Source organism: Perca flavescens, chromosome 10, assembly GCF_004354835.1.
Source record: "Perca flavescens isolate YP-PL-M2 chromosome 10, PFLA_1.0, whole genome shotgun sequence".
Classification (NCBI taxonomy): Eukaryota; Metazoa; Chordata; class Actinopteri; order Perciformes; family Percidae; genus Perca; species Perca flavescens.
The window spans coordinates 13,143,479-13,155,651 of NC_041340.1; the positions used below are offsets into that span (position 1 = coordinate 13,143,479).

General features: G+C 40.7%; 1 protein-coding gene across 1 annotated transcript in view; it reads left to right on the forward strand.

The window, feature by feature from the left end:
- Positions 1-6,188: 6,188 nt before the first annotated feature.
- The window catches only part of wu:fb13g09 (multidrug resistance-associated protein 5), a 42,761-nt gene continuing 36,776 nt past the window's right edge, over positions 6,189-12,173 (forward strand). The window contains exons 1-2 of the mRNA XM_028588886.1: positions 6,189-6,233; positions 7,752-7,785. The gene's annotated coding sequence lies outside the window, so the exon portion shown is untranslated. The remainder of the gene's footprint in view (positions 6,234-7,751; positions 7,786-12,173) is intronic.

The following is a 12,173-nucleotide window of genomic DNA, read 5'->3' on the forward strand; positions in this document are numbered from 1 at the left end:
AGCTGACAGTAAATTGACATTTTCACAGTGCTGTGCCAGTTCCAAAAATCTGAAGAAACAAGAAGAATCCCAGCGCAAAAGCTGTTCGTCTCGCCTGTGACTCGCACAATCCTACGCCGTGTGTGTACGAGCAGGTGTAGCCAGTTAAAAGATACATTCTGAGGCACATACGCCCTGTGAATGGTCCGCATACATTACGTGTTCAATCAAGCGTAAGAGACACACACAAATGCACTTGCACAAAGAAAAGTGGTATACATCTCAAGTTTGTGCCCATTCTTGCTTGAAGGACATTCTTTTTTTCTGATGTCTACCTGTTTTTGTTCTTCGAGTAGCTGCACTAGCTGCACTCAAGGCTGGTTTAAGAACCTTACATAAGGGCGTTTGTGTCTTTCAAAAGCACCTGGCTCTCAGCCATGCTAAAGGCATAACACAGCAGCATCCCACTTTACTGGGAAACACACCTAGGGCATCATGTTAACGATGTTTAATTGGGGAGGCAGTTGTTGGCCGTTGTTGCTACCATTGTGCGTACACAAAATGTTGTGTGCTACTTGCCTGGATCCATATATTAAGTTGTTATGCAACACTCTTCAGAGGGGAGTTTTCATTTCCATCTTTGCCAGATAGAGAGCTCTTGCCGCCAGGACTGGAGGTTCCTCCCAAAAGCCCAGTCAAGCATTCTTAATGCGCCTCCACTGGGCTATTTGGCGGTGTGCTCTCTTCCCTTGTCGCTCTGAGAAACAAAGGTTTATTATTACACATGATTTGCTCTCGTCATCTCCCACGGGTGTTGCATTTGAAAAATTAGCGTTCATGCACTTGTCAGCGTACTAGTCCTTGTACCTGAATTAATAATGGGGAATGAGTATGTTTTGCCCACAAGCTCCTACAAGGCTTTTCCTTTCATATGCATGTATCCATCCGCTTTGGTTGGAATAGGAATAAGGTTTCATGGGTTAAAAGTAGGGCTGTCAATCGATTAAAAAAAATTAACTAATTAATTGCACAATTTGCTGTAATTAATCGCGATTAATCGCTTTTTTAAATTGAGACTGAAGCTTGTAATAATGGATATTTAAATGCTAAATCACTTAACTTTGCAAATATGAAGAACAAACAAGGAAAGGTTCTGCTAAGTTCAGAATGTTTAATATCTTTCAGAACAACAGCAGCAACAATTTGGCTTATTTAGTCCTGCTGAAGGCTGCTGAAACAGCTAGAAACTGTCTGACTTGAGAGCAGATTTTTGTCACCGTCCCCGGCTGCTGTCGCCTGCTCTCGTCTACTTTACAGGCGAGGCGCAGTTCATCTCCAACGAGCCGAGAGTTCAGTCGGCGGAAGGGCAGTCGGGACTCACCCGGAAATGGCGAGCGGAATGAGGTGACTAGTCTCTCAAAATCTGATGAAAATCTTTTAAAATGACCTTTTGTTGAGCTGAAATGAAGACAGATTCAGCAACTGCAAGGCCTATTTCTCGCTTAAAATGTTTTCAGAAACATGTTTCAGTGAACTATTTTAGTACAATATGAGATCGTATTCTGAACGGCCGCCATGACAGTCTGGCTCTCAATATCCGGAGAAAACAAACCCATGTGACGCGTTCGTCCAATCAGCTGCCGGTTTACATTACTTGGGCAACAATACAGAGTAGCGCCGCCTGCTGTTATGTAGACGTATTAAGTTTCTCAGCCGCCACATGAAGTAAACAAACACAGCTGCGTTAATTTCGTAAATTTTTTTTAACGAGTTAAATATTAAAAAATTAACGCAAAAATTAACACAAAAATTAACGCGTTAATTTTGACAGCCCTAGTTAAAAGTAAATCTGTCGTGGGAAGTGGAGTTGTTGTAACCTCCAACCCACTTTGTCTGTAGGCTTCTGTCAAGCGTGATTAGGAAAGAGTGTGAATGCTGGTGCCGTAATCCGGTGCATTTTCTTTTTATATGTACAGTAGTCATAGCAATGTGTAAGAGCCTGCCACTCTCTTTTTATGAGACATTTTCTAGTTATGATGATGTTACTGATAGACTTTCCATACTTCTCAGCTTCTGCCTGCTTGATGGCGCACTTGGGATCATTAGAGATGCTGCCTGTCCAGAGTTGTGCATCACTACACTTCCTCTCCACGCTGTAAGACTTCTCTCAGATCTCAGCAGAATATCCCTGGCGACAAACTCTAGCACACCTCACACCAGCCTCTCTTCTCACTCATTAGGTTTCTCTCTTGCTCTCCTTGACATAAAAAAAAAACACTAATATGGTGCATTCTTTTCTTTCAGAAGCTGCTTTCTGTCTAGCGTTTCCTCCCAACTGAGTTGCCATTCCTACGCACCGATTGACTGCTGGCACTCCCAATTTAACTCTTTAACAGCTGTGTGTGAGTGAGTGAGTGTGCAGGCACATACGTTGTGATTGTGCATCAGGTTCTCAGGCATCACACAAGGAGGTAAACACAGACTAATTAAATCCAGCAGCAGTCCCTGGTGAATGGCGCTCTCCATTCACTGTTGTCTTCTCATCGCTGGCGACGCAGTGAGGAGCCTCCTCATTAATTTAACTTGAGGTATATTCAAGAACAAGTCATTGAAGTGTGTGATTTACCTCCCCAGCAGCAGTGAGGACGCGGTAGCATGAGTCCCACCTTGTGAAGTCACTGGGAGAGATGTTTGATGATGTCCTTGGGCATCTGCTGAGGTTGAGCTTCTATCAAACACTGAGCCTGGTTTTTAAATGTAAGGGCAGTAGTGTCATTTTGGGTGGGATTTCTGAGAATGAGTTTGTAAATCCATCACGTTTTATAAAGGTATAATTCGACATGAGGAGATAACTAAATTCTTTGGGGTGATATCATGATGCTCGAGATACCCTTAATTACCTTTTTCCTCTCATGTTGCTTCCTCAAAGGCATCCTCATCTACTTAATTATCCCTTGAGCAAGCAGGTGAGGGAAGGTGCTGGCTATGTATGCAGCGCATGTGGTCCATAATAAGATGAACAATCACAACAGAAAGTGGATTAGAAGAACACAGAGGAGCATCACTTCTAAGCTTGTCCTCACTGGTCATGGACCAACAGGTTTGCAGTTGAAGAGTTTGGACACTCCGACAAACTGGCCTCTCACAGAGCAGTGCGCTGCTGTTTTGGCAGATTTGTTTTGGATAAATCACTACATGATATCTGGATCTTAACTAGATGAAGCTCAAAAAGATCAGTGACATGGTGTGGTGAGTCAACAGCTCCTCCTATTGAACACAACAGCAGCTACACCTCACTCTACGTTTTGTCAGCCAGTGGGCCAGCACCGGGGGGGGGAATTTGCATTGACAGCGTGTTTATGGCCACAGCGCTGGGGGACATGTTCATGCGGGTTTCTATCTCAATAAAAGCTCCATGGTACTCATTATTTATGTATGCATAAAGCTCCTAAAATCTACTCTATTTCCAGGGTGCCAGTGCTGCAGCTCCAAGATGCACTACAGCTCCAGAAGAATTTGCCTGCAGGCACTTGGAATGGCATCTTAAGAACAAAAAACTATGGAATGATAAAACTAGAACTAAAGACATTTCTATTTCTTTGAGGATTATTAGTTTGGCAAGTAGCTAATCATGTTTTATACAATGTTTTTTTGTTTACTGCATTTTGGTATGCTTCAATAATTGCATGCACTTTTTGCCTGAATGAATGGCAAGTGTTTGAATAATTGCTTTACACTGCTCTCTGGGGTGTCTGGGCTCAGGATATTAAGCTGTGGATTTCAGTGGAGTATGACACAGTGCATCTCACTGTTTAATTCTATGTCACTGTCTCTCTCATTCCTTCTCCCTCCAATACTGTTCATGGATCTTCATACAAAGTAGGAAAGCACAGCAGTGCATGCCTATTAGCAATTTGCACCCACTAAGGTGGCTCTGCCACATTAAATACTCAGACCCTAGTGGGGAGAGAAAGGGTAAAGAGGGGAAACCGAGTGGAAATATCTCTCTGTACTTTGGGAAATATATTCATGGGATTCTTATAAAAAATCTTTGACGTTCAATTCTGTTCACACTAAGAAAATGTCTTGGTCAAAGATCGCCCTGCCGTTGGGTCCAGCAGTGGTATTTCTGGCCCATTAGTTGGTGAAACCAGTGAGCCTGATCACTGTGTTTGATCTGAAATGCCAGCACAGTGCGGCTCATGCCAGGTTAGATAGGATAGAAACTCTCTCCTAATGAGCGATGGCCACTCTTCATGCTGTTATGAATCGAGTGACCTTTACCAAAGAAGAATTGCTTTGCACCGACAGCAATTATCTGCACAGTGGAAACTTATTTGAGAAAAGTTTATTTTTAGGCATGAGAAGTGGTTGGGTCGACATCAGTTCTTTGACATGTTCTCTGGCATAGAAGATCTTAAGTATTTATTGCGTTGGGCAGCAAAGAGCTGCCAAAGCCTCCTCGTGTGGTGTTGAAGTGATTGTAGGATTTGTTGAACTGCAAACACCTGAATGCTTGGAGGGATGCCTGCCACATTAGGAGGTTAGTAGCATAGATATAAAACAAGTTATGTCATGTTTTATATCTATGGTTAGTAGCCTGAAGGGAAAACCAGGTTTGTGTCCAGTAAGTACTCAAGATTATAGGAGAGGGCGATATTAACAAAATCTTCTATCGCGGTAATTCTACATTACTATAATATGATGGAAAAACAGGTGGGAATGTACATTTATATAATGCTATTATAGATTAGTTATGATGATTGACTTGTGAGCATTGTCCACAATGGCCTAACGCAGCTAGAGATAAAAAAAATAAAAGGATATATTATAATTAGGATATTATCTGTGACATTCTGGTTTCACATTTTGCTTTTGGAATTTGTGCTTCAGTTATTGAGTTCATTGAGATTAGATTAGTGATCTAATCTAATCTCAATTAGTTAACTTGTACCTAAACTTGTTATACATCATCAAATCCTGTGTAATTTTAACAATAATGTTCTTGTTATTACACTAAAGGTCAGTCCTAGTGAGAGAAAAGTTATCGTTGGTATGATGTCATACATATTCTATTTGTCTAAAGAGGGAGGAGGAGTCTAAATGATGATTTACATTAAGCCAGAATAGAAATAGACGACCTGCCCATTAATTGATTTCCAATGAAAGCTCTTCCTGGAGTTACATCTTTAATTCCGGATGGATGGATGGATGGATGGATGGATGGATGGATGGATGGATGAGACATGGAGCAGAATATCAAATAAGATCACCGGTCCTGGACCCTGAATCCCAATGAGGGGCTGGATCTGATGAACGCTGGAGATGAAAGGAGGGGGGGCAGGTGAGGGAGCATCATCAATGCAGCACTGAAATGACAGCTGAAAGCAGCTCTGACATGAACAGTTTTGTTGACAGCAACAAGATGATGGGTTAACAGAGGACATCTTGGAATCAGATAGGTTGACGTGAACAGTGACAATGCGCTGATTGAGTTGGCAGCATGGGGATCATTCATATGCATAAATATGGAAAGTGCAGAGCATGAAAAGTCGGCCTAATTGAACTTTGATTAAGCTTCATTTCACACAACCTAACTGCATTATAACCATATTATTGTGTTTTTGTTCAGTGGTGGAAGACCAAAGATGTTTTTTACTTAAGTAAAAGTGGAAATACTCAAAATGTCATGTCATTTTTAGCTGTATTTTCATTACAGTCATTATTTTCTAATGTAACATGTCAATGCTATCAAATGTTTTGCCACGAATTTCTGCTTGCATCATATTTCAATAATTTCAATAAAAGTGTGTAGTCTTTTAAAATGTTCATCTGCAAAGTAACTACACAGCTGTCAAATAAATGTAGCAGAGTAAAAAGTAATGTGTACTCTGGAATTTAGTATAAGTGTAAAGTAGCATACAATTAAAATACTCAAGTAAAACATAAGTAGGCTACCTAAGAATTAAGAACACTTGAGTTCACCATTTAGCTACATGACATAGGCTAGGCGACAAAACCTAATGCTCTTTATCACTACCCACTTTACAGCAAACTGTTTTGCCCATGGCAGGATATCATCAGCACAATTAGTCTAGTTTTAGTATTAAGTTATTAATAATTAGTTAGTAGTGCAGTATTGAGTTGCCATGGTGACCTGGGCTACCTCATTTAAAAAAGGGTCGTCTTGTTGATGTCGTTATTAACTCCAAAGAAAGCAGCCTGGCCCGCTCCACTGAAGGTCTGCTGGACGTGTAAGTAGGCAATTATTTGCTGTAACGTTAGTAGTAACATAGCGATATCTCATAAGGTGATAATGTTGGTGCATTCAAGTGAGCTCATGTTTACCGTTTTTACGAGCCACTCCCACTGATAACGTTAGTATTCACAATTTCGAGGTTTTCAGAATGGTTGTGCTGTCACTCTAACGTTAGCTATACTAATGTTTTCAAAAATGTCGAGGCAATAGAAGTTACCTTTTCAGATTATATATTTATTTATTAAATTGGCACAAAATGTGGTACATAGGCTAGCTAGCTACATTTATGGTTGACAGACGAGTAACGTTAACTTTTCATCCAGCACAACACCAGAAGGTTCGCATCGTTGGTTCAGACGGACATGTCTGGACATATAGCTAGAATGAATGACATTTTTTATTAATGTATTATTTATTATTTATTATTTATTTAACACTTGAAATGATAAAGGAATTTGCAGATTAGCTACAAGGTAGCGTTAGCTAGTAGCCTACAAAATGTAAGCCATACCATGGTGTTTTATTTTTACCTGTTGAGACTTCTTAAAAGCTTTTTTTTCTTTTCTTTTAAACAGCGTGAACAAGGATGATCTTGGGCAGATAATGAGAATAGCCTAAATATGGAACACAATTTAAATAATACCCTCACAACTAAAACTAAAAGGTTTTAATTGAAATCAAACACTATTACTAATAAATTGACATTCATGTTCCCAGCACAACAGGGTGAATTGTAATACCCTGACTTATAATTTAGCACTCATACTACTTTGGTTTATGACCAAATAGCTGCAAAACAAATGACATTCCCATACGGCCTCATATTATTAGGTGTAATTAGCAAATGTTAGCATGCTAAAGCTACACTATGGTGGTGAGCATTTTAAACATTATGCCTGCTAAAAAATTAAGCAGAGCCTTATATTGTCCTTGTTCCTACCTAGCACACTAAAATGCAGAAAAAAACACAAAATTATTAACTATTTTTGAAAATTATACAATAGGAAGCCCATTTCTTATTGTTTTTCATCACCTAGCAACAGTGTTGTCATTGGACCAGGCAAATCCTGTTCAACTACAGCCTTAAGGCTGCTAGCCTGGGGGTGACCTCTAGCTCCCCCAGTAGAGAGTGCGCCCCATGTAGGCTGAGTCCTTTGCAGCGGTCCGTGTTCAAATCCAACCCTTTGCTCTGATCATCCCCCATCTCTCGCTCCCACCTTTCCTGTCTATCTACTGTCACTAACAAACAAAGGGAAAAGCCCCAAAAAGTAATCTTTAAAAAAAATAAAAAAGGCTGCTAGTCTGTTTTTTTATTTTTTCAAACACCTAGTGGGGAAAAAAAGAAATGAATGAAACTTTACAATTCAATGTAAATCATGGTTTAGGTTTCAATCTCTGGTGATGGAATCTGAATCATTCTGTGGCCTTGTTGGCATTTGTGTAGCACTTTATATGTGCCTGTAAATCGCTTTCTTACTAACCTTACAGTTATATGTTGTTGTTGGACTCACAGGCGGTTACAGATCACCACAGACAGATGAATAAAGGTAAGTGTTTTATTTACAAGGTGAAGTTAAGTCCACACAGTTTCAGACGGAGTAGTTGGAGTACTGTGACAAAAAGACTTGTAAACCGGGGCAGCCTCTAGCTCACCCAGTAAGAGCGTTCGCCCCATGTAGGCTGAGTCCATTTGCAGTGCTGCGGGTTCAAATCCGACCTGCTGTCCTTTGCTGCGTGTCAACCCCCATCTCTCTCTCCCCCCTTTCCAGTCTATCCACTGTCATGCTGTAATAAAGGGAAAAGCCCCCAAAAAAACTTAAACAAGCTGTTACTTGAAACAAAAGCATAAAATAGATTTTATAGACTTAAATTCTAAGTGCAAAAGTTGGCCGTGGTTCTCTACCACTTGATAGGAATAATCTGGGGACGAACATCAGGAAACCAGGAGTCTTGATGCAGGATGGTTGATTGGAAAAGACTGCCAGGTGTGTTGATTGGCAATGATCCTCAGGTCAGTCACTCAGCCTTATGCTGCGTTCATAGACATCGGAAAAACATTTTTCCGAGTGAAAACGTCAGCATTCACGTCACTTCCTTTGGGAATTAGAGGTGGGAAACTCAGGCTAGATTTCGCTAACCGAGTTTCCCAGTTGGTGACGCGTTGTTGACAACTGACCTTTCATATTTCAATGAACAAACGGCTCTGCCAAGAAACATACACAGACATAGTGGCCCTTATTTATCAACCTAACGTAGAAACCAGTGCAGATATGAGCGCAGAAATCATCTTACGACAAGCTTCACGTGGGATTCATGAAACGTTCGTATCACACCAATCAGAGCGTAAGAATGGTCGTACATTGATAAATGCAGCGGCTGGAAACAATCGTAATTTAAATATCACGCCCTAATATATTCTCGGTTTTGAGGCCTCACCCCTACAATTTACGACATGGCGAGACGTAATCCGGCTGAGAAACGACACTTTTCAGAGGTGGAGATTGAAACCCTGATATCTCAGATTCATTTGCACTAACGTGTGTACTTTATGGCAGCCTGAAAACTGGTATTAAAGGCTGTAGAAAGAATGCGGAATGGAAAGAGATCACTGATGCGGTCAACAGTGTTGCCGTAGTAAATCGGACTCCAGCTGAAGTTTATTTAATTTATACATCCTTGACATATGTATTCTATAGTCCTAATAGTAATATAAAGGCTTCTATTGTAATATCTTAGGCCTACATGTAGGTGTACTTATATTTAAATAAACACATGGTAGCGGAGTTTATGCAGTGTCGTTTATTTTACTCGTGTTTTTTTTTCATGAGTCAGAACGAGGAAACAGCTGAGGGAGAGCGCGTGTCCTCCGTCCCCCGTGCTGGACCACCACCTCGACCCTGTCTCCTGACAGCAAAGGGGCTGGAACAACAAGCCGAAATAACTCGGTCAATGGCAGACATAAATCGTTCACTTGAAAGAGAAACAAAAACCTGAAGAATAAATAAAAATGTTGTGCATCGTCATGTTTCCTGTATTGAATATCGTTGCCAAACATAACACTATAGGCTACCTTTTAAAAGCGAGGAATAATATCCTGTCTCCTTCGCCCCAGTTGGGGCTGTGCTGGACACTGCTCTCTGGGCATCGGGTCATCTGGCTCCATCACTACATTTATGGCACCGTGTTTTCCTGCGCTATGTTGTGCAGAACCCCAAAAGGCTAAAACAATGTTGCAGACCGGCACATAGAGGTCTTCTAAAAGAGCCAGATCTGCCATTGCTGATAAGTGATCAACTGATGACTTCTTCTTGCCCTGTTCAACTGATTATATGCTGCACCGCGAGTACGTGAGATTTTTTACGCTCACGTTCAAATTGATAAATGCCGAGCTTTGCGTAGGAATCGGCGTCACCCGTCCTACGCCTGTTTTAAGTCGTACGCACGTTTCATAAATGAAAACAAATTATTCATAAATAGGCCTATGTATAAAAACCCACACCTTATCCGTGTCCTTTTCCGTTCGTTGTCCTGCAGATAACACAAACAAACACCTGTTGATGTGCTGTTTAGTATGCTCGCATAAGAAAACAGCAGCAAATCTTTTGTTATTGTTGCCTCCATGTTTTCCCACGCCTGATGCTCTAGGCTACGCCCAGCCGTTGGTGGCAGTCATGCAACAAGTTGTTATTCCAAACGCCAATATAACTGAAGAAGAACACGCATCCCGACCATGTGAACGCTGGCAGTCGGAAAAACAACATAATCACGGGGGCGGTCCCTGTTATTCCCAGGTGGCATGAACGCAGCATTAGAAGCCCAATAAGGTGCTGCCCCCAAACGGACAAACAAGTACAGACACACAAAAGGGAGGGGAAACACAGGAGGAAACTGATAACAGATCAGCGCAACAGCCCTGACTGACACCATTATTTAACAGTGGTTACTGCCAATGCTAATATGAGGAGGCTAGTCTACCTGCAGTTACCCTGGATGAACCACAGAGTTGAGTGTGTCAGTGTCTTTGAAAGTGCATCAGTCTTAATGTCTTTTGATTTGTTGCTGCGCCGCATGATCAAGATCCCAGGGATACATTCTAGCAAAATCAACAGTGACAGCCCCTGAGCTTTTGCTCAATGTGTGACTGACCCCTTATTAAACCTGATTGATTGTCAACTTGTAAGCCCTGTTCCCCCAAGTTATTGTCAGGGGTTTTGTAGTTCCTCCAAAGAACTAGCAGCATCTCAAAAAGCAAGTATAAAAAACACAAAAACCACTGAAACAAAATGTGTACATTGTAGGGCTGCCACCTCTTAGTCGATTAGTCGACTAATCGGTCGTTTTGGCCTTAGACGACTAAGATTTCTTTAGTCGATTAGTCATTTTTTATGCTTATTCATGCTTAATTACTTATTTCCAAGAAACTTCTGAGCACATTTATGGTAAACACAAGATTTAAAGTGGTGCTTTTGCAGGATTAATTGTGGAGAAACTCAGTTTCACAGATGGTTAATTAACTACATTTATATTGTGCTTTTCTAGTCTTAACCACCTCTCAAAGCGCACCGCTCTGTCAATTAAATCAACTAATCGATTAGTCGACAAAATCGTATAAGTGTTAGTCGACTAAGAATTTCTTTAGTCAAGGACAGCCCTAGTACATTGCTCATATTCTTTTATGAGGCAGGTAGCTCAGGGAGTATAGTTTTTCAGATTAGGTGTAACCAAAACATGAAAACTTCAGAACGTCTAAATTACTCATTGGAAGGAGTGCTGAAGGGATTTATTGATTAGTCAATTGACAAAATGACTCACCAATCATTTTAATAAGTGGTTTTGAAAGATTATTTTTGGGGCATTTTTAAGCCTTTATTTGTAGACAACAGCTGAAGACATGAAAGGGGAGAGAGAGAATTACAGGCAGCAAAGGGCCGCAGGTCAAAGTCTAGCTGGCGGCCGCTGCGTCAAGGAGTAAACCTCCTCATATGGGCGACTGCTCTACCAGGTGAGCTACCCAGGCACCCCAATAACTGCTTCTAGCTTTTCAAATGAGAATATGTGATGGTCTTCTTTGACAGAAAAAGTAATGGTTTCGGACTGTCGGTCTGACAAAGAAATCGATTTGAATGTCTTTTTTTGACATTTTATAGACAAAACAATGTATTGGTTAATTGGCTCCCTAATAAGAAGTCAATCTCACTGCACCTTTATCCTTCAGTGACAACATATACAATTTCATCTCAGGTGTGTTCATGTGTCGGTGTTGTTTCTGTCATTGTAAACCTTTTGTCGATCCATTGATTTGACTTGACGACACTTTGAGTATGCAGAAAAGAGAAAAAGAAAGATCTTAAATTAAGATTTAATACACACAGCATCACCAAACACAATAAACAAGAACATTAATTTGGGGAAAAAGAACCCTCAAATGGGCATGAGCAAACTAAGTTGTCTATATGAATGCCTCATACTAATGCAGTACAACCATGCATCAGACTTTCACCCAGGTGCCTCAGTCAGTACTCCCTATCACATTTATTACAATTGTGAAGTAGCAAATTCAGGTACTTGACCTCCTGCATGATTAATACAAGTGTCTCCATGTGAGAAGTCTGCTTTATGTCAATTCCCTTGCATACCCAAAGCCTGCAACAGGTGCACTGCTCTCTTCAGTTGCATTATGTTAATAACAAGAAACCTGCATTCTAATAAATGCAAAGTAATTACAATGTGCAATGCTACTGACTGATTTATGAATATTAATGGCATTCGACAACTCACTCTGCATTTATTTCCTGGAACATAGGTGTTATCAAGGGAGAAGAAATTTGCAAAGAACTGTTTGAAATACTGTATACAAACAGCTATTGGCAATGTACCTTGCATATATTTTCCTGTTTGGCTATGTATTTTTCTTACTCCTGTGGATAATTAGTCA